The 23269-nt window shown below is 38.5% G+C and overlaps 1 non-coding gene across 1 annotated transcript; it reads left to right on the forward strand.

Moving 5' to 3' along the window:
* The first annotated feature begins 7308 nt into the window (after positions 1 to 7308).
* LOC141636855 (small nucleolar RNA snoR74) lies at positions 7309 to 7440 on the forward strand. The gene has a single exon (XR_012541435.1). It is a non-coding gene; the product is annotated as a small nucleolar RNA snoR74 (small nucleolar RNA).
* Positions 7441 to 23269: the final 15829 nt, after the last annotated feature.

A 23269-nucleotide genomic window follows, 5' to 3' on the forward strand; every position in this document is an offset into this window, starting at 1 on the left:
CTTTGTTATTTGTACCATTATTATCCTTGCGTCGTGGGTAAGTTCTACATATTATTTTTATAGCATTTGGTTAATATTGGTTAAATCCTAATTTGGGGATTTGGGGGTTTTTATGATATGTGGTTAAGGTAGTAATTATATGTATGTATGTATAGGAGGAGGCTTTGTTGAGGAGAGATTCTGAGTAGCTGCTTAGATCGTCTGATTCTGTGATTGCATTCCAGGTAGGGTTTCCCTACTCGGTATTAATTACATGATGTGTGTGGCGGTTGTATTGTGATTATTGATTAATTATATTGCTGGTGATTGTGACGGCTGTTGGTTTATATCGTTGATTGTTGTTGTTGTATAACTTTCTATGATATTCGGGGCGCGTCTCTGGCTGAGTGGAGTCACTTGCGGGAGTGGCTTCACGCCCTTGGTTCGCCTCCTGTGGAACCCGCCACAAGAGGGATGTGCACATTAAGGAAACTTGGGTTATTCGCTCAGAGGTTGATGAGCGGGGATTTGGTGGGTACGGCTGCGGTCCCCCACTGGCGGTGTGGAGTACTTGTTGCGATGGGTACTCTAGCAGGACTACACACTTTAGTGTGTAGTCAGTTGTGTGGAGATTGATGATGGAGACTGGGAATTGATGTGTTGATTGAGCTGTTTGGTATTTGCTTTCTATTGGTTTGTATCGTGTAATTAGTACTGACCCCGTTTAATTGTTTTAAAAACTGTGTGATCCATTCGGGGATGGTGAGCAGTTGTTTAGCAGGTTTGATATGATGCACATGGGCTAGCTGGGATGAGTCATCACTTGGCAGTTAGAAGAGTCTTCCGCTGTGTCAGACGATGTCCTTTAGTTGTTAAGTTTTGTTAGTAGATAGTTTTGGATTGGTTGTATTTCAGTTAACAGTTTTGGGTTTGAACATGTAATCACTTAAACCGTATTCTACTTTTAAATTGTGTTTCTTCATTATCTTATGATTATCATTGCCTCGGGTAACCGAGATGGTGACGTTCCTATACCTGAGTGGTCCTGGTAAGGCACTTGGAGTATGGGGGTGTTACACCAGATGAACTTGGTTTCAATAATGTTCTAATTTGCTTTCAGTTTATTAGCGGACATAATTGTAATTTATTAGTCATGAGAACACGAAATTGGTGCTTTATGTGGATTAAGTTGTGAGTTCCTTTCAAATTTGGCATGTTTTTACTTAGTCTATGTAATTGATAACAAAAGCAAAACAAGCATATGGATGCCTGAGAAAGTCTATGTTGGTTTGTTTGAAACCAGTGTCGTGAAGTTGGGTTTAGGAGCTTTTCAACAGATCAAGTATGATGAGTGACATCAAAAGCGAAGCAAGCATAAGATATTTAAACGTGGTTTCATCTTATTGTTTTTTTACTAAGTAATGTACTAGTATAATTTGCAGATGATCCTTCTTGTTCATGATGGGTGATAAAACATGAACAAAGCTTCAGTCCTAAAACAGTTATTACGATTATATTTAGTACTCCCTCCCACAAGTACTTTCAAAAATAAAAAAAATGTACGATTTAATGAGTATAAATATAAATAATAAGGACCGCGTATAATGATGTATATCTAGCTAGCAAGAGATGTGTATTTATCTAGGTATAGAAGTGTATTTAGCTTGCTAGAGATGTGTATCTAGCAAGGTAAATAAGTGTATCTAGCAAAGTTAAAGAGTGTATCTAGCAAGGTACGAGTAATCGAGTATATATTATGGACATCGAAATCAAGTGTAGTAGAAAAAGTTTAGTACTCCATTCTTATCAATTTACTCCCCCTGTCTCAATGATTTGTTTAGCCTTAATTTAATTAAAATATCGCTCATAAAGAATAAAAAACGTAAATAAATGATATGATACAGAGAAAGTACGAGTATATATTATGGACATCAAAATCAGATTAATATTGTTACTTGATTAACATCTTGAGCAACATCAGAATAACATAAACAATCCTATAAACCCCAAGAATGAAAATCCAATTAACCAGATCAGGGATTACAATCAAATACAAGAAAACTTGCATACGCCAAACTAAGTCACTAATCGAATAATTAAACGAGGAATACATAACGGGTTCACGTTACTCTCTCACATAAGACCAACGACTAAAATGGTAAATCATGTCATTCATAGAATAATTTATGTTTCCATGTTTCTGCGTCAAATATAAGGGTGATCAGATTTACCATCTTGGAACCATGTTTTAGTCATGTGGGTATTCATTTGTAAATGAGTGTATATAGCTAGGTAAATGAGTGTATCTAGTCATTCAAAGGAGTGTATCTACCTTGCTAGAGACGTGTATTTAGCAATGTAAATGAGTGTATCTAGCAAGGTAAAGACGTGTATCTAGCAATTCAAAGGAGTGTATCTGACTTGTCACAAATGTGTATCTAGCAAGGTGAATAAGCGTATCTACCGTGTTAGAGGTTTGTTTCTAGCAAATTAAAAGAGTGAAAACATAAACTAAATCCTAAAAACATGAAGGGTGAACCCTTTCGAGGACGAATGTTACTCCGTACTAGATAACATGGTTACCTCTGGTATTAATCTAGCGCTTAGGATATGATAGGAGTGGCCCTAATTTTCCGGTAAAGTGATTTTAAAACAAATCAATGTTAGATTATTTATCATCTACACATACTCATATTGTTTAATGTTGATTCTTGTTGCTTTCATATGAGTCATATGACCCAAGCTTTTTATTAGTTTACGATTTTTAAAATCACGCCATACTTTTGAACTGCTAAATTTACTTGTTTTTGTTGGCATAATAGATGCTATAAATGATTAGCTATTACACATGATGTGTATCTAGCAAGATAAAGGCTTGTATTTAACAATTTAAAGGAGTGTATTTAGCTTGTCAGAAATGTGTATCTAGCAAGGTAAAGAAGCGTATCTAGCATATAAGCAGCTTGTTAATATTAGGTGAACCCAATTTCACTGACAGTGCATGAATCTGGAATACCAGAGCTTTAATTTGCTTAGAAACTACTCCAAACAAAGGACATTTAGACATGTTGCCCATAAGGCCACTTCAGCACTTTTTTCTTCCGCATATTGAACATACGCTCCCTCCATTTTCCTTATCACTTCCCTTTTTGTGCTCTACAAAAGAGATGATGGGTAGATGATAAGCATTCCATTTAATAAAACTCTTCCTGACTCATTTCTTTAACTTTAAATACCCCTTCAAACCTCTTCAACTATGATTGCTAGATTGCTGTTGAACGAAATCCTAAACATTAGGAATTGAAATTTCATTATAAAATTGAATATCAAGTAAGTTGTTTCAATAATTTAATTTAAATGTAATTGCATAATGTCACGACTCAAAAGTATAGGATGATGAAATGGGATGGCGGTAGAGGTTCTGGCAAAGCCGACATAAGGTTGTTATACCAGCAGCAACGGCTGCCAGCGAAGGGTGGTAGTGGCTGAGTATAACATAAAGAAGCGAACTACCTAGATACATTTCTTAATACTCTCAGATACGCAAATTGATTTGTGTATCTGGAATACTAATTTGTGTATCCGAATTACTAGTTAATCGAACGAACCACCTAATAGTGAACTAACATCGCCTACCACGACTACCACCACTGCCAGCAGCAGGCCACCACACACCCTAATTAACACCACATCATTACCTATAGGGAACCAACACCCATATCCGCTACCACATTCCGACAACCGACATGAGCTGACACACTCCAACGACGATCTAGATATAGCCGCTCCTTCGCCGCACTCCCACATCACCCACTTTTCACCACCTAAAAGAGCAACGTTTAATCATGCTAACACACAACCCCATAAATCAAGGTTCACTTATTGTTTTAAAGTTATGATCTGAACACTAGATCTGTAAAATAAACGAAATAAAATCTTAGAAAGCTAGTTGCGCCGGTGACATCATCGGAGCAGGTGGCTTCATTGAAGAAAATACAACGAGGATAATTGATAACGCTGCCGTCGACGATAGTAAATCGTTGAACGAAGAGCACCACAATGGCGGCGTCGATGATGTTGCTCGGTGTGGCTAGGGTGACGGTCGAAGTGGTGCCCTATCTCCGGCGTCGGCGTCAATTGCTTGCAGGGGTGAGAGTGAAATGGATGAGAGAGGAGGGAGTAGTGCGGGACTGTGTGTGGAAGGAGAAGAAGAGTTGGCAATTTGGGTTATTTATTTAGTTCGCACCGAACTTTAAGTTCGCACGAGATCCTATATATATATACATATATATATATAGAGAGGTAAGATCCGGTGAGTCCACCTATATATTTGAGTTCATGAGTCCATAAAACAATATCACGCACTATCCAAAACAATATCACAATTTTTTTTTTCGAAAATTTTTTTTTCAATTTTTTTTTTTCAATTTTTTTTTTTTCAAAATTTTTTTTTTCGAATTTTTTTTTTTTACAATTTTTTTTTCGAATTTATTTTTTCGGAAATTTTTTTATTTCAAATTTTTTTTTTCCGAAAAAGTTTTTTTTTTTTTTTTGTGTAAGCTGTGATATTGTACAAAACAATATCACGATTTTTTTTTTCGATTTTTTTTTTTTCAAAAACTTTTTTTTTTCAGTTGTGTTATTGTTTAGTATAACGCGTAATACTGTAAGCTGTGATATTGTGTAGCATAATGGGTGATGTTATATTACAAAACAATATCACGAATTTTTTTTTAGTATAAGCTGTGATATTGTTTAATATAACGTGTGATATTGTATTATGGACTCACGGACTCAAAAAGATAGGGTGGACTCATGCGATCCTAATTCTCTCTCTCTCTCTCTCTCTCTCTCTCTCTCTCTCTCTCTATATATATATATATATATATATATATATATATATATATATATATGTATATATATATATATAGATTTAGGATCCGGTGAGAACGATCACTCGGTGAGAACGGTGAGAACGCACTAAATATATAACCATACGTACGATTAAAATACATCCAAGGGTATTAATTCTATTAATTCGGTCAACAGCAACACATATCACTCGATGCACACCACTCATCACTCACCACCCTTCCATCAGTGCTTCACCGTCCGCCACTCGGACCACCACTGTCCCAACCCTGAGGTCAACATCACACCGACACCCCAAATAGCGGCACGACTCCTTGGTTGTCAGTTTCTCTCGAGATCACGGTGGCACGGAACCATATAATCGATCATCTTTCAAGATCACGGTGGTTAAGCGGTGGTTGTGACGGCGACGAAATAATTTAGGGTTTGTAAAAAGGAGGAACAACTTTAATCGCCGACATCACAGGATGGGCCGAAATCATCGGAATCAATCAAAATCAAAATCACACATTGACAAAATTGGGGATTTAGGGTTTGATTTCAGAGAATATCGAGGATTGAGAAGAAGGATAAGTGCTTACTTGACGCAGAAGCAAGCGGTGGTGTGTTTAGCGCCGTCATAATTTCGCCGGCGATGGTTTAAGGTTGATTTTGACAAACCGGTGAAAGGTAGGTCCCAACGATGGAGCGATAGTTTACTTACTGTTATCCCTTTCATTTGCATTTTATTAATTACTTGAGGTAATTGGGGATGAAGTGTGATCGTGGTAATGGGAGAGATAATTGATGTAAAGATAAATGGGATTGACGACTGTTGTTCGATTTGTTGCCGGAATGTTGAGGTGCCTACCACCACGAGGTCCACGACTACAGCAAGTCGTCGTTGGCAACCACCACAATCAACAACGGCGACGTCACAGACCCCCACGAACGACGCCGATGATATCAAAACCCACTTTGGATAACCCCATTCCCCTGCCGAGCTATCACCTTCCCTATCACCACCACAACCGTGCTAACCCACTTTGTCAAGTCTTTGCAGCTGCCACAAATGATAAAACCACAACCGTGCTAACACAAATGATAAAACCCAATCGTCATATTTTTTTATCGATTTCATATGTCTAGTGTTATGAACAACAAAAGCTCTGATTAGTTGTGAGGAACTACTCTAATTTTTTATGTATCTAACCACTATTTTAATGTATTTAAACATAGATACACAAAATTACTTGCTAGGTACGTTAAAATTCCTTTGAGATACATCAATAAAGAAACCAGATACATTGATTTCTTGTAGTGCAAATTGTGCATTCAATTGTACTTTTCTGCTCTTTGGATCTGTCATTCGACTCATTGTTTTTGCAAGATCAGACTCTGACTCTTTTCTTGGCTTTTTCTTGTTCTTTTAATAAACCGTCTTAGTCTAGTGGTCGAAACTTGAGTTCACCATCCCATGTTTGAGAGGCATAACATCTGATTCAGCGAGTCTCTTGAAAGATGGTTTCATGTATTTTAGTTTGAGACCGACTCATTTGATTGACGAATTATGTGACAGTTTTATATCAGGTTATGTGAATTGGATTTATTCCAACACAAGTTTTGGCTGATTGTTTGGGATTATGAGGATGCTCCGGCAACCATATATGACGATGATGGAGATATTCTCCGACCAGAGTTTTGCCGGAGTTCCGACCAGAGTTCAGAATTCTAGAGGAATGCTGAACTAGACCCAGAAAAGAGGCTATACCTTGGTGGCAATTACTTCGACCCACTTAGGTTAGCAGCTGACCCTGAGAAGAAAGAAACCCTTCAGTTGGCTGAGATCAAGCATTCTCGTCTTGCCATGGTCGCCTTCCTTGGTTTCGCTATCCAAGCTGCTGCAATTAGAAAAGGTCCTCTTAGCAATGTTGCTGCTTTCTTGAGTGACCCTTCTAACAACATTTTCAAAACCGTGTCTTCTTATTCTTGTTATTATACTACTATTTGTAATATTTATGATTGAGCATTCGAACCAACGGGTAAGAACACTCTTTTATGTTGTACTCCGTATTAAACCTTTGTCCAACATGAATTGTATTGTATTGAATTGTTCTCGTAAATCTATTGTTCTATTGATGTAACTTTAAGATACCATATTATATGTTTGTCCACAGCCCTAACCCGTCGTCAGCCACCTTGCCGGAGCAGCGTCACCTTGCCGGTGCACCATGCACACAATCTTGCTCAGCTGCAGCCGCCTGCTTCGCCGACCACTCCGCCACTCTCCCCATTAATTTTCCTCACTCGGCAGCACACGTCTCACTCCCAATCATAATTTGTTTATTTAGATTTATTCAAACTGTTCGCTGTGTAGGCTGGATCATTGTATACTTCGTATTTGTAGTGGGTTTAGTTTATCGAATCATCTCGTTGCATTATTTCATTGGTTATAGTTGCGTAGTGTAAAACCTGATGAAAGAAGCAGGGGCATATTGCCCTATGCGGATAGGTCTCTCGTAAACCTCAGGGAAATCAACTTTCATTGTTATTGGGTAAATCGACGAAGTTTTTCGAGGATTTTAGGTTCAGTAGACGATGTTTACATTTTTCATGCTTGTTTAATGTTTTATTATCAACAATTGGCCCCCTCATCGCCAGTATATCCACCAGATACAATAACAATTTTAGGTTCAGTAAACGATATTTACATTTCAATTTTACATGCTTGTTTAATGTTTTATTATCAACAATTGGCCCCCTCATCGCCAGTATATCCACCAAATACAATAACTAAAGTAAAGCTCCGGCGAATTCTGATCGGCAGTCAACGCCTAACAACCTCCAATGCTCGGACACCCGTCAACATCCAACGACCTTACCACCTCCCTTTCTTTAGTTTCTCATATATTTTAATGTATCTACATTAATCATTGATATATCTAACCACTAATTTAATGTATCTTAACATAAATACACAAAGTTATTTATTAGGTACATCAAAATTGCTATGAGATACATCAATATATAAATCACATACACTAATATTCAAAACAAATTTCACGAATTCTATATACACTTTTTATTAACGTAGATACACTTTTTTTTTTACCAAATTTCAGATACACTTTTAACTATCGTAGATGCCCTTTTTACAAAAATTCTATATACACATTTTAATAATGTAGATGCACTTTTTTTTAACCAAATCTCAGATACATATTTGATTATTGTAGGTGCACTTTTTGACTATCGTACATACACTTTTTACCAAAATTCTATATACTAATAGAGTATCTATACACAAAGTATGTAATCTAGATACGCGTACATAACAAAACTAAGGTACACCAAAAGTAGCCATGGATACACTAAAGTCAACTCTGACTTATCACTCAGAATGCACATTTATTTTGCAAACTTATATATCTGCACAAATTCAATTGTCCCATAACTTCCCTTCAAATTTTACCACACCAAAGCACGAATCAGACACAAGATTTGGCCCCAACTACACGATCTTTTATCACTTAAACCAGAGAACTATAGCACAAATTCATACACAGAATACTACATTTGCGAAGCAATTGCATCACCCATCGAAAATTGCTCAATCCCTATTTCCAAAAATCGATTAATCGGCACCATACCGGCATCACTAAGGTCGGCGGCATCACCGACACCCTATATGACACCGACGACTGTGGTGGAGATGATGAAGTGACTGGTGAATAAGGCGATCATGATCGATAAGATAACATATTATATACCTGTGTTTCCTTTTAATCTGTTTCCGTCCATCATCAACCTCTCCCCCACGCCGGTTAATTCGACGTTCGACGGCTTTGATGGTGGTCGATGTCGACGGCGACGACAGGTATTGGGGAAGATGACGGGTAATTGGGGTTTGAGGAGGGAGGGAAAATTTGCGGTGGTTCGTCGGAGTTGTGGGTGATTGTCGATGACGACGGCGGCAGGTCGTAGGTGGCGACGACAGGTCATGGGGAAATTTAAGGGGTGGTTAGGGTTAGAGGAGGGATATGATTTGTGAGGAATGAAATTGATTTGTGAGAAATAGGGCGCGTGGGTTTATAAATCTTGTTCTCACCGTTCTCACCGAGTATTCGTTCTCACCGGATCTCACCTATATATATATATATATATATATATATATATATATATATATATATATATATATATATATATATATATATATATACATATATATACATATATATAGGCAAGATCCGGTGAGTCCACCTATATATTCGAGTTTATGAGTCCATAAAACAATATCACGCACTATACAAAACAATAACACGAATTTTTTTTTCAATTTTTTTTTTTCGTAATTTTTTTTTTCAAAAAATTTTTTTCAATTTTTTTTTTCAAATTTTTTTTTTCCGAAAAAGTTTTTTTTTTTTAAAACTGTGATATTGCTTTTTTCAAATTTTTGTTTTCGAAAAAGTTTTTTTTTTTTTTTTTTTTTTTTTTTTTTAAATTTTAATGTATGCTGTGATATTGTTTAGTATAACGTGTGATATTGTATTACAAACCAATATTACGATTTTTTTTTCGAATTTTTTTTTTCAAAAACTTTTTTTTTTTCATTATGATATTGTTTAGTATAACGTGTGAAACCGTAAGTTTGTGATATTGTGTAGTATAATGTGTGATATTGTATCATGGACTCACGGACTCAAAAAGATAGGGTGGACTCATGTGATCCTAATTCTACATATATATATATATATATATATATATATATATATATATATATATATATATATATATATATATATATATATATATATATAAATTGAATCATGTGAGACACCCTTCTTAGGGTGAGGCGGCTGAACCATTTACTCACCATTGGATCTAATTATTACAGATGCACCAGATGTTGACACGTGTCCCCCATATATACTCCCCAACTAACTCACTTTCCCTCATTTATTTCCCTCTCTTCCTTCAGCTACTTTTCCGCTATTATCACCATTATCACCGAGCTTCTACGAGCTCATCTATTCCGCCATTTCCCTTCATCCTCAATCATTTACTCCGTTCACTCTCTCTCTCTCTTTAGCTCGTCTTCAGCTGAGCTCCGTCTTCGCCATTCACTCCGTCTTCGCCATTCGCTGAACTCCGTCACATTTGTTCCGCCATTGAATTCAATTTCTCCTCTTCTTCGTATGTTGCTTTCCGTTTCTTTACTAAATTTATTTAATTATTTTAATTACTCAGTTTTCTCTTATTTTTCTATTTTCCTTCACCCGACTTCATTTGATTTCTATGCATTTCGTTTCTGCTCGACTATGCTCGCAATAGTTTCATTGTTATTGTTCACTGTTGGTTATGACCAATTTCAGTTTATTCAATAGTTTTCATTTTAATTCTTTCGTAAATTTCATTCCGTCTTCTCTGTTTCATCTTGTTTTCGGTATTATCAGTGCACTTTCATTACTTATTAATTTGTTTCTCTGCTTCTTTGTAAGGTCCTTCCCCTTTCTTACCTTAATAAATTACTTTAATCATTGAGTTTTTCCCTTAACTTCAGTTAATTTATGTACCTTCAGTTAACTTAAACCTTTTTATTTTCCGTGCTTTTGTGATTCGTAGATCTAATTCACCAAATAAAGAAAAGAGCAAAATAGATGACTTTAACCACTTATAATGACCAAGTTTCACAAAACAAGCCCTTAGATTCACTGAACAAGGTCTGAGATTCACAAAACAGGTCTGAGAATTCACCAAATAAATAAAAGAGCAAAATAGATGATTTTAACCACTTATAATGACCAAGTTTCACAAAACATGCGCTTAGATTCACTGAATAAGGTCTGAGATTCACAAACAAGATCTGTGAATTCACCAAATAAAGAAAAGAGCAAAATAGATGATTTTAACCACTTATAATGACCAAATTTCACAAAACAAGCCCTTAGATTCACTGAACAAGGTCTGAGATTCACAAAACAAGGTCTGAGAATCTAAACCTTTTTATTTTCCCTGCTTTTGTGATTCCTAGATCTAATTTTGTGACACTCGGAAGTTAATTTGTGAAATAAGCATCTGACCTTGTCAATGCTAGTTGTGATCCTTGTACTCAGTGCTAGTTCTCTTTCTCTTAATAATTTCTCTTCGTGGTTATGTGAATCCTGGAACTTCTTTTGTGAAACTGGGAGACGATATTGCGAAACTAGACTCTTTATACTTTCAAATTTGGCCTGAATGCTTGGTCTTGTTTTCTTACGAGTATTTAATTCTGCTTATGTGATTTCTTCGAGCATCTATTCTCGGTCGGGTACGTACGTATCTTTGTAAAACTTAGTCATGTATGCAATATGAAACTGGAATGTGCTTTTATGCAGCATGAATTTCTATGTCTGAAATTGTTTAGTTCAAATGTTTTCCCTACCTTGGTTAATAACAATGTTCACTCGACGAGGCTACCTCTAGTATGAAGCGAGCTAGCATGAAGCAATAATAGCTTGATTCAGTGTTCAGATTTTACTCTTTTTACTATTAATTAAGCTTGTGCTGGTGTATATTGCAAACATAACAACTTACAGTTTACTTGCTGCTTGTTTTTTTAGTGCGAGAATGCATTAAAAGAGTAAACTGTCAAGTTTGAAGTAATCTATGAGCTTGTTCTGAGTTTCTATTTCTGATTTCTTTAATTCTAGAGCTTACTTTTGTCTTCTGCCGTTCGAATGAGTTGAGCAAGGGAAAGTGTTTAGGGTTGGATTAGGCGGATCCGCGGTATCGGTCCGCCTAATCTAACCCTAAACCCTTTCCCGTCCTGTTTTAGGATACACTTTTTTACCTTTGTAGATACACTCATTCGTCACGCTAGATACACTCCTTCGCCTTTGTTTATTTTCCCAGCTTTTTAGTCCAACTAACTAGGAATTTGGGTTTTGTATTTTCACAATTTTTTTGTTTTACTAATAGTTGTATTTCACTTGTTTCATAGACAAGTATGACAACTTGGTGCAATGGTTGTGCTGTTAATCTTCTTGACCAAGATCAAGTGTCATTTCGCGAACTTTATGTCACTGAAAAACAAACAGCTATGGGTTTCTCTTTTTCGCCGTTAAAGGAAGTTATAGTGCATGACCGTCACTATCTAGCATATCATTCTGTTTTTGATAATCAAGATCTTATGCAAAAAATCTTCTCTAAAATTGATCATTACGAAGATAAAGCACATATGGCGCTCGTATGTCGAAATTGGGCTCAACTATTTCTGATACACAAAAGTGCACCTGGGGTCAGCATAGCATATTGGCTTTCTTTAGACATAAATGATGTGAATGGTGTTCGGACTACTCGTAGGGGTCCTAGAATAGTCTTTCAAACATGCAAATGTTTCATAACGGAAGATATGACTACCAAATTCTTACTGCATTATTACCAAGCAAAAATTCCATCTCAGAGTACTCGTCTTAATGCTCTTGATGATGTTTCACGCAGTCAAGTTAATGAGTTATTGCATGCTTTAGCTACGCCGAGTGAAGAACGAGATATAGCTATTGGCATTGCTGCTGACTTACTAGTCACTCGTAGAAATATATCTTTTCTTGACTTACCTTTGATGATGTATATATAGCCTAGAGTTGTCCCTTGTTTGTAATGTACTATTTGTGTAACTAAGGCTTCGCACTTTAAGGTTTTAACTTTGCCCTTTTGTTATTTTGTATAATTTCGTAGTGGTGTGAACCTTCTATATAATTATGTACGTCTTAGTTTAACATTTTGGATAACATAAATTATCATGTAATCTTGTACTTTGTTTTAAATATTTGCATAGATCACTTTTCTATGTATAATGCAATGTTCTGTACTTCTGATTTTTCATTTAATTTTGTATTCGTTTTCTTACATATTGTTCCATGCAATGAACAAGGGAAATGGTTCAGTCGGCTTTTATGGTGTTCGAATTCAATGAACAAGGGATACCCGACCCCTCTAGTTAGATCCCGTTCCCCCGAAAGGGGTTCACCCGGCCCCTCTAGGGTGTCTTTCGGTCTTCCGCCGTTCGAATTAGTTGAGCAAGGGAAAGGGTTTAGGATACCCAGCCCCCTACTTTAAATACCGTTCCCCAGAAAAAGGGTTCTCCCGTCCCCCCGTAGGGGGTCTTTTGGTCTTCGTGCCCCTCGAATGAGTAGCGAGGGAAAGGGTTTAGGGTTGGATTAGGCGGATCCGCGGTAGTGGTTCCGCCTAATCCAACCCTAAACCCTTTCCCGTCCCGTTATACGACACCCGACCCCTACTTTAAATCCCGTCCCCAAAAAAAGGGTTCAGCCGTCCCCCTGTAGGGTATCTTTTGGTCTTCCTGCCCCCTACTTTAAATCCTGGAACTTATTTTGTGAATCCTGGAACTTATTTTGTGAACTTATTTTGTTAATTATGGAACTTATTTTGTGAATCGTGGAACTTATTATGTGAATCATGGAACTTATTTTGTGAATCCTGGAACCTATTTTGTGACTGCTGGAACTTATTTTGTGAATGCTGATACTTAATTTGTGAACCTTGGTACTTATTTTGTGAACCTTGGAACTTATTTTGTGAGTCTTGACCATAACATTCTGAAACTTGTAACTGAATTGTTGTATACTTTCCTTAGTTTGCATTTCCTTATTAATGAAGTTTGCTGTATTAATTTAAATAATAAACAAACTAAATATAGTGAAGTTTTCTTTATTTTGTGAACTTATTTCCCTTGCTTTGTGAATAATAGGCTTTATTGAGCAGTAGGAAGCAAGCCAAGCCAGGATGAAACGACGTGTTGAACCAGCTACTGATTCTAATGAAGCACCTACTGAACCTACTGAACCACTTTCTGAGCCAGCTACAAAAAAGAAAAGAATTTACAAAGACAGACTGCCTGTGTTGAGGACTAGGATGTCTTCTTCTGGTTTTTACAATTTTATCAACCATGAGACGAGTCCACCTTCTGAAAACCAGATAGAAGCCATCAAACAAATGGGTTTTGGCGGCCTCTTACACCTTAAAACCGATCTTATTCCTGGAAACTTAGCTTATTGGCTAGTTTCAAATTATGACCCCTTAAAAGAATCATTGTTTGATGGGAAACTTCCTGTTTTAGAGGAAGATATATAGCTGTGCCTGGGATTGCCAATGGGTCCAAACATTGTCGTTGAAGCAAAAAATGGAGATAAGTGCCCTTCTTATTTGTCTGTTTTGGAGAAGTTCAAAAGTCAATACAAAGGTAGTTCCATTGAGGTGAAAGACATTTTGCACAAGCTCTCTACACAAAGAGATAATGGAGATGATTTCAAGCGCAATTTCATCATTTATATCTTCTCGGCTCTTTTATGCGGTGTTGTAGGGAATCGGGCAAGTTTGAGACTTATTAAAAGTTTGGTAAACACTGACTTGATCTCCGAATTCAACTGGTACAATTTCATCAAACGGAAATTGGCTGCCCAAGTTGAGTCTTGGCAAAAGGAGGAGTTTGAGACCAAAAAGCTAAAAGAAAATTAGTTTGGTGGACTTATTATGGTCTTGGTTTTCATTTATCTAGACCGATGTATCTTCAAATCACGCCTTGTTAATCAGCAGTTTCTAACACTCTCAACTTGGACTAAAGAAGCTATATCCCAAAGTGTTAAGGAGGAAGTGAATGACAAAAAATCGGACAAGAAAACTTTCGGCATGGGTTCTGTTGAGCCTCCAATAGTGATCAACCACCATATTCCACAGCATTCACAGTTGTGTCCTCCTCCTCCAAAGAATGAGCTTGGCCAGTCTTCCAACTCAACAATTCAAGATAAAGCATCTGAAGCTGAAGCTGTCATTTTACCTCTACATGGGAATGAAAATGCAGGCACTAGTGAGTTTATCCATAAACTTGTGCATTCTGCAAAGGCAATGGCTCAAGCTTTTGTGGACTAAAAATCACTTGCTAGTCAAGCTCCCTCCAAGCTGCCTTTAACAACAACAGTGAAGAAATTAGTTGCAGCTGTAGACGGTATGCTGGCAGAAGGTTTTAAGTCATCTCAACAAGAGGATGATGCTGAAAATGTGGAGGATGTGAAGAATGAGGAAAAGGTCTCGGACATTGTGGATGAGAATATCGTTGAGAAAGTGGTTGACGATATTCATGAGAATGTGGAGAAAGGTGGGGAGAATGTGGATAATTTTTGGGGATGGTGTCAGGCTGATTTGTTGGTGGCATTGGATAAGATGGGTGAAGATTTGCAACCAATAGCGCCACATCATTCACTACCACCAAATGTAGAATACCCATCCTTTAGGCTCTTAGCAGCTGATGACCATTTGTTGTCTCAACCTGAACCTGCAACATCTTCTCAACCTGAACCTGCCACATGTGCTGCTGTGGATGTCATCCCTCCTTTCACTGAGCCCACTCCTTTGGTATGGAACACATCCTCTCACGCTGCTATGGATGATGTTCCTCCTATCAAGGACGTCACTGAGCCAACAATTATTGTTCTAGCAGCTACTCCTACACCTCCTACTACTGTGGTACGGAACACAACTCTTGATCATCATAATGTTATTGTCCTACCAGACACTCCACTTGTTTCAACACTCGATAAACCATCTGTCAAACGATCTGTCAGTAAACGATCTGTCAGTAATGTCTATATTCGTCGATCGCCACGTCATTTGGCAAAGTCGGTTGCCAGTGTTCCTTGCAAAACCCGAACTACTGCTGCAGTCCCATTTCCCTTATCTCCATTACCAATTGAAGACGATGTTCCAGTTTGTTGTAAGAGAAGGGTTTTAGTTCCAGCGGAAGTTTTTCGATCGCCCTATTTGCAAAGAAATCTTAATATTATTTGGGATTTGAATCAAGCTGAGAAACAAGTATTAGATTTCATACTTGGCAAAGCATATGCTGAAATGGAGATTCTTTTCTAAACTCAATGTCAGACTTTGACAAGGAGCCAGTTGAAGAGCATGGCTGAAGGCGATCGGATATCTTCTCATGTCTTAGATGTTTATTGTGAGATCTTAAATAGTAATGAGATATTCAAATCCCAGACTTCCCCTTCTCGTTTATTTGTGCCGTATAGAAATGAAAGTGTTAGTCTTATTACTCTCTACTTTATCCAATTCTCCCAGTCTATTTTACATGATGTTGACTTATAATCGTTACTCATACTGATCTAATTTTTTTTTTCCCAGTGTCTCAACAATGTTGATGTTTCTGGAGTTGAACTAGTAAGTCTTTGATTTTGGTCTGCTTATATTTCAACTTAAGTTCATTTTTGTCTTTTTTATTCACTGCATTTTTGTCTTTTTAGTTCAGTGACTTTTTGTCCTTTTTTCAGGTTTGCGCTCCAATAGTCGCTGCCTCATGCCTATTTTTCTTGATTTGTAGTGACCTAAGAACTAAAAGTAGAAAAATGCAAATCATCCATCCTATGAAAGGCACATCTGTTGATTATTCTTGTTTTATACAACCTCTGGTACGTCTATTGTTTCCATTTTGCATAAGAAAATGTGTGTTATTGTGATTGTACTAGGAATTGACTTTGTAAATGTAGGACTTTATTTTGTGAAGCCTACACTTAAGGTTTGTGAATCTTATCACTTTAATCACTTATGTTGACCAAGTTTCACAAAACAAGCCCTAAGATTCACTGAACAAGGTCTAAGATTCACAAAACAAGGTCTGAGGTTCACCAAATAAGGAAAAGGGCAAAATAGGGGACTTTGTGAAAGTAGGCCTTTATTTTGAGAATCCTAGATCTTATTTTGTGAACCTGTGGTCCTTTACCATTTCACTCCAAGTTTTACAAACTAAGATGTATGGTTCACATGATTCATAACTAGTGTCTGTTTTGACAGTCTTGTACCTTACATGATTCCTAGATAGTGTCTTGTACCTCACAAAATAAGTTTTGTTCATACTTGTGCTAAGAAAGACTAATTTCTCTTTTGTTCATACAGAAAGAAAGGCTCATCCGACTTCTTAAACCAAAGTTGCCAGCACTGACAAGTATTTTGTGGACGGCCGAAGTGTATCCCAAAATCAAACCTAAATTCTGATGAAATTGATAATGGCCTCTATTTATCGAACATATTGGAGAATTACAAATGAAACAAAAGTGATTGTCCAATAACCATATATACTGTAAGATTACTTTTTCAACTTTTACTCTACTTTTTTTAAGTTTGCCACACATTATTATTCCCCTTTTTCCATTTATAAGACACTCAGCTGAAGCGTTTTGCATTGAGGGTGTGCTATCACATTATTACATGTGATAAGAACCTATTAAGAGATAGAGTGAAAAAAGATGCACTAGAATGGAGTCGTGTACCACTGTAAGAACCTTCTTATTTTAATATTATCAAATTTTTCTTGTAAAACCTTTACATTCTTTAGTACTTTAGTTGATTAAATAATCTTATATGTTCGTATTATGTCAGTGGCTCTCGATCACTACCTTACAGTGACCAGCAATTGTTAGATTATGTTTGCATATCCAAATCGGCAAAAACTAAATTGTAATGATTTTGCTTTGATTTTACAATATAAAAGTTATATTGTGAGAGATATATGGACTAATTGCATTTCCTAAATATTTAAGTGACGCTTTGTTATGGATCAGGTAAGTATCATTTTCCTTTCCTTTTTCTTTTCATGTTTCATTTTACATTTTCTTTTCACTTATGATGTTATGGATCAGGTAAGTATCATTTTCCTTTCCTTTTTCTTTTCATGTTTCATTTTACATTTTCTTTTCACTTATGATGTTTATTTTACTTTTTTTGTGAATCCTAGAACTTATTTTGTGAATCCTGGAACTTGTTTTGTGAATGCTGGAACTTATTTTGTGAATCTTGGAAATTATTTTGTGAACTTATTTTGTGGATCCTGGAACTTGTTTTGTGCCTGGAACTTGTTTTTTGAATCTTGGAACTTATTTTGTGAATCCTTGAACTTATTTTGTGAATGCTGGAACTTATTTTGTGAATCCTTTACCTTTGTTTTGTTAAATTTGATTTTGTAGGTGATTGATATGTTTGGAGTTAAGTCCACACTCGTAGATCAGATGTCCTCTACTTGCCAACGACAGTATATGTGAGCTTCAAATCCTTTAGATGTTGATATTCAAGTATTTGCTTTCTTAATGTTGCTCCGCTCTAGTTTATTAAAATAGTCCTACTTTTGTCACATGCAGACTGTTCATCTCGAGCGCAACCCAGCTATTTGGGGTCAATACCTGAAGTCTGATTATATTCCATTTGATTGTAGCAATGTCCAAAAGGTGAAGATCCCTCTTATGCTATTTATTTTCTTCTTTATTTATTTTCGTTCATGTGTATTGTTAATTGATTTGTATATTGCAGGTTTTTATCCCTATGTGTGCCTATAAGTGTCATCATTGGTGGGCTTGCGTTTGCGATTTAAAGCAAAAAGTAAATTTCATCCTCGACTCAAGCACCGATTTACATGCGGATCCTGATAACCACACAGCCCAAGAGATTGTATGATTTTTTCCCAAAATATTTTGGAGTATTATCTTTAGTCTCTTAAAAATATAACCATGTCATAATTTTATGTTTTATTGGCTTTTTTATGTTCCAGTTGTACCAAGTTTCGTCTGTTCTTTGTGGTGGTTCATCTGCATTTGAATCTTTGCGGTTGATGCACATGAACGAAATTGTCAACCTTAAAGTCCCTCAACAAACAACATGGTATGTAACCATGTATCTTCGTTTTTTAGGCTATATTTGTGTTTTTATCATATAAGTTTGAATGGTTGAAACTAGACCTGAATTGTAATACTCCGTATTTTATATCGCTAATTGAGTCGAGTTAATTGTTTAATCGTATTGATATCGTAAGGTCGAGTTATCGTAAACATGTTAAGACGGGTTTAATTGAACGAAGTCACGTCAACTAATTCTTTTACTACACTTACCCATTTACCCGTTGACCCAAGCCCATTTACCCATGACCCAATTAACCAATTAACCTAAGTTTAACCTAATTCTACCCTAATCCTACAAAACCCCACTCCCTCACCCGCCTATTACTTTTAGCGGCACATTTCCCAACAAACACACAAAACGAGAGAGGGAGAGTGAGTGTGGGTGTTGTCGGAGCAGCAAGGAGGGCCTTAGGGTGGTTGTCGACGTCCTTAGTTAACCCTGGTGGCTGTTGAGGTGGCGGAAAAAGGTATGGGTGCAACTTTCTCTTTTATTTTCGTTTTCTGTCGGGTTTTTGTTTGTGGTGTCGTGACTCAGGGAGGGGGTGTTGGTGGCTGGTGTCGGGGATATGGTATTGGGTGGTTTGGGTCGTCTCTATTGGCGGTGGTTAGGGAGGTTCGTGGCGGCAGAATTGGCGGCGAGAGGTGTTGTTGACAGGGTAGATCACACGGGTGTTAGCAGGGGGTTTTCAAGCGGGTTGTAGATGCTTAGGTTGGGGTGGCACCACCGTGGACTCGGGGGAGGTCGAAATGGTGGTGTCACGGTGTCTGGGTGCGTGGTCTGACGGCGAGCAGGGCTGTGGTGGTTTGGCAGAGGGTAGGGCATGGCTGCGGTGGTTGTGAGTCGAGGACAGGGGGGTGTTTGGTGAGGCACGGTGGTGAACCAGGTTCAAATGACGGCTCTGGTTCGACTCACCGGCGGCAGTCGACCAGGTGGGGGTCGGTTATTGGTGGTGGGGTCGAAGAGGGGAGCAAGCCTGGTGGTGTTCGTGGTGGTTTAAGGTGGCGCGTGAGGGGTGTGAGAGAGAGTGAAGGTGCGGGTGTAAGAGACGGGTTGATAGGGTTAATTAGTGTTGTTTCGATTCTTTTAATCATATAACTTGTTTTATCATTTACTTTATCGTACTCTTATTTAGCTAATTAATTCCCGAGTTATTTAAATGATTAGAGACGGGATTGAGTCGGGTTGGTAAAGTAGAAAAACTGTTAGATCGGGAAAGTTTCCATTTAAGGAAACTTTCCATTTTAAGAAGCTTCTATTTTTAGTAACTTTCTATTTGGGAACGGGAATGGTTTAAGTAATTGTTTATTATTTATTTATCTTTCAGAGGGCGAATTTGTCGTGGAATATTACTGAGCACCCGACTATTTGACTGCGGTACTGAGGTAGAGGAATACCCGGATTGAATTCTTACGATTATAAAGAGTTGGCATGTTTGGTGATTATATGACATACCTGATTATCATATTTATCCTGTTGAGCATTATTGTTTCATATATTTCATACATTGCATTTGCATCGGAGTTGGAGTTGGAGGAGGTGAGATTATTGTGATTAAGGCCCAGGCGGGTTCTGCAGGACTTGCCCTGGTGTCCTCAGCTGCGAGCTGGCAGATCAACTACGGTCGATATATATAGTCTACCGGGGATCGGTATGGCTGGGCGTGCCGGGGATGTGTGTGATGGAGTTGAATGGAGGAGCATAGCATTGCATTCTTTATTATATCGTATTACCTACTCAACCTCGCGGTTGACCCTGTGTATTCGTGTATGCCTGTGATGATCCTTTTAATGGGGAGCAGATTGACAGGTTGTTGAGACATTGGGAGCTGGCAGGGAGAGAGCATGGATCACCTGACTTAGAGCTAGCCCACTTTTATTTTGTTTAGTTGTCAGACTTTATTTTCAATTTAAGACACGTTTTATTTCCGTTGTAAACATTATAAGCTTTTAATTTAAAGTACTGTTTATCTTTCTCTTTGTTATCTACTGCCTCGGATTCCCAAGATGGTAACACCCTTCTTTATCTGAGGAGTCCTAGCTCAGGCCCTTAAATAAATGGGGGTGTTACAAAGTGGTATCAGAGAGAACGATCCTCAGGCCTAAACCAATGAACCCAATGAACATAGGAAGAGTCTAAATAAAATGAACCCCGGGACAAAACTGTTAGGAGCACACTAAAGGTAAGGGATGAGTTAGGGGCCCCCTCACACCGAACCATTGGCCCTCTCAGTTTGACCCGGGAACCCTGAGTGCAAATGAGAGGAAGGGTAGAGGAGCTGCATAATGTTGAGCATAACTTCATATATCGTTGCCTAAGTGTTAACTGATTGATATGTTGATTGTTGCATAAAGAGTTGGTAGGAGGTTGTGGCATAATACTTTGTATGTTTTAAGATTGATTTATACTTATACCTCTATAAAGTTGTGTTAGAAGGCTATGTCTAGTGATATGCGGCTATGTGACCCCTAAACCATGCTAGATAGACAAGTAGGATAAGAGTGATAGAATTGGCTAGAATTGCCAAGGTGTTTTTGTGTTGCAGCTAATTCCTAATATTCTCTTGTAGTCATGCCTCCAAAAAGGAACACGGCTGTAAACATCACCCAGGAAGAGTTAGATCGACTACTGGCTGAGAATGAGGCCCTAAAGGCTAAAAGAATGGACCCTGCTAAGATGAGTACAATAGTGGCGAGGCATAACCCTACCATCTTCACAGGAGAGGGGGAACCTCACTTGCTGGGAGATTGGTGTCGGGAGTTCACCAACCTATTCGAGCTGATAGCTTGTCCTGAAGAGCTGCAAGTAGACCAAGCTGCACATTACCTCAGGGCTACAGCTGGGGAGTGATAGAATAGGAACAAGGCGGAGATTCGACATGTTGCTAGGGATGTGGAGGAAGGATATGTGTCTTGGTTAGAGTTTCAAGTGATATTAACGGACCAGTTCATGCCAGAGTTCAGGAAAGCTAAGCTGAGGGAGGAGTTCGATACGTTTAAGATGACAGAGGACATGACAGTGGACACATACCATAGGAAGTTCCGACTGTTGGCTTCATATATCGATGACTTTGCAAAGAACGAGACCATACTGGCTATGAGGTTTGAGAGGGGATTGACGGTGGATATCAAAAAGAGACTCACGGCAGCTCCACCTACCACCGTTCAGGACATCTATCTGAGGGCTGGTGCTGCTGAAAGGCTCTCCGAGCAGATCAAGGAGGATAAGCAAGGAAAAGCTTAGAAGAGAAAGTCGGAAACTGTCAGTGATAATACTGGGGCCAAGAAGCCGAATTCAGGCAAGTTCAGTGGATACACCACCAATAGTGCTCGTGGGGGGATGAGGAACCAAAGCGGAGGCGGTTTCAGAGGTGCTAGTACTGGAGGTAATGCGTCCAGGGTCACTTGTTTCGGGTGTGGGAAGTTGGGACACAGGAAATTTGAGTGCCGAAGTTCTGGAGGAAACCAATCTGGGGGTTTCCGAACACCTACATCTGGGTTCGGGGGTCTCGGACACGGGATCGGGATACAAAGAACTACCGTACTCCTAACACTCAAGCTATGGAGGAGGTGCCCGATCTGGGGCAAGTAACAGTTATCAAGGAAGCTACAATAACTACCAGAACCGTAGCCAGCAAAACCAGTCCAGTGGGGGTGGTAATTTCCAGAGGAACCAGAACGAGGGGAACAAGCAACCTAATACCGCTTCATCGAGTCAGTCTGGAGCTAAGTCCAGTGGCAAGCTCTTTGCCATGGGGAAGGAAGCAGCAAAGGAGGATGCACATGTCGTGACTGGTACATTTCTTGTCAACTCTAAACCCACCTTTGTGTTATTCGATTCTGGTGCCACACACTCATTCATATCTAGGGAGCATGTTAGAGCCTTGAACCTTACTACATATGATAGAGTGGTCGATTCTGTTATAGTACCCTCGGGAGAGTCTGTGCCTTGTGATAGAGTCTATACCTGTGTACCTATTCAGATTGGAGAGGTTGTCTTTCACTGTGACCTTATGGAGTTCCCATTGGGTGGGTTCGAGGTGATTTTCGGGATGGATTGGTTGGGAAAGTACAAAGCTTTCATTGACTGTTACTAAAAGAAGATATCACTGAGAGGACCTAAGGGAGTCAGAGTAACCTACAAGGGATACGTGATCAAACCCAAAGTCAAATTTATCTCTGTAAACACCCTAAAATCGAGTCTGAGGAAGGGAGACCAGTTGATCTTGTGTCAGATGTGGGATAGAGAGTCTGAGACCCCTAGGATTTCTGACATACCTGTGGTGAGAGACTTTGAGGGGGTATTTCCGGAAGAGATCCCTGGGCTACCACCTAAGCGCGACGTGGACTTCTCCATTGATCTAAAGCCGGGAGCAGGACCTATTTCTAAACCACCATACTGTATGGGACCAAAAGAGATGGAAGAATTAAAAAAGCAATTGGATGAGTTGGCTGAGAAGGGTTATATTCGACCCAGTGTTTCACCTTGGGGAGCACCTGTCCTATTCGTCAAGAAAAAGGATGGGAGTGTGAGGCTGTGTGTGGATTACCGAGAGTTGAATAACGTGACTATCAAGAACCGTTATCCATTGCCAAGGATCGATGATTTGTTTGACCAATTGAGTGGGGCTGGAGTATTCTCGAAGATCGACCTGAGGTCGGGTTATCATCAACTGAGGATAAAGAACCAAGATATCCCTAAGACTGCGTTCAGA

This window comes from Silene latifolia, chromosome Y (assembly GCF_048544455.1).
Source record: "Silene latifolia isolate original U9 population chromosome Y, ASM4854445v1, whole genome shotgun sequence".
NCBI lineage: Eukaryota > Viridiplantae > Streptophyta > Magnoliopsida > Caryophyllales > Caryophyllaceae > Silene > Silene latifolia.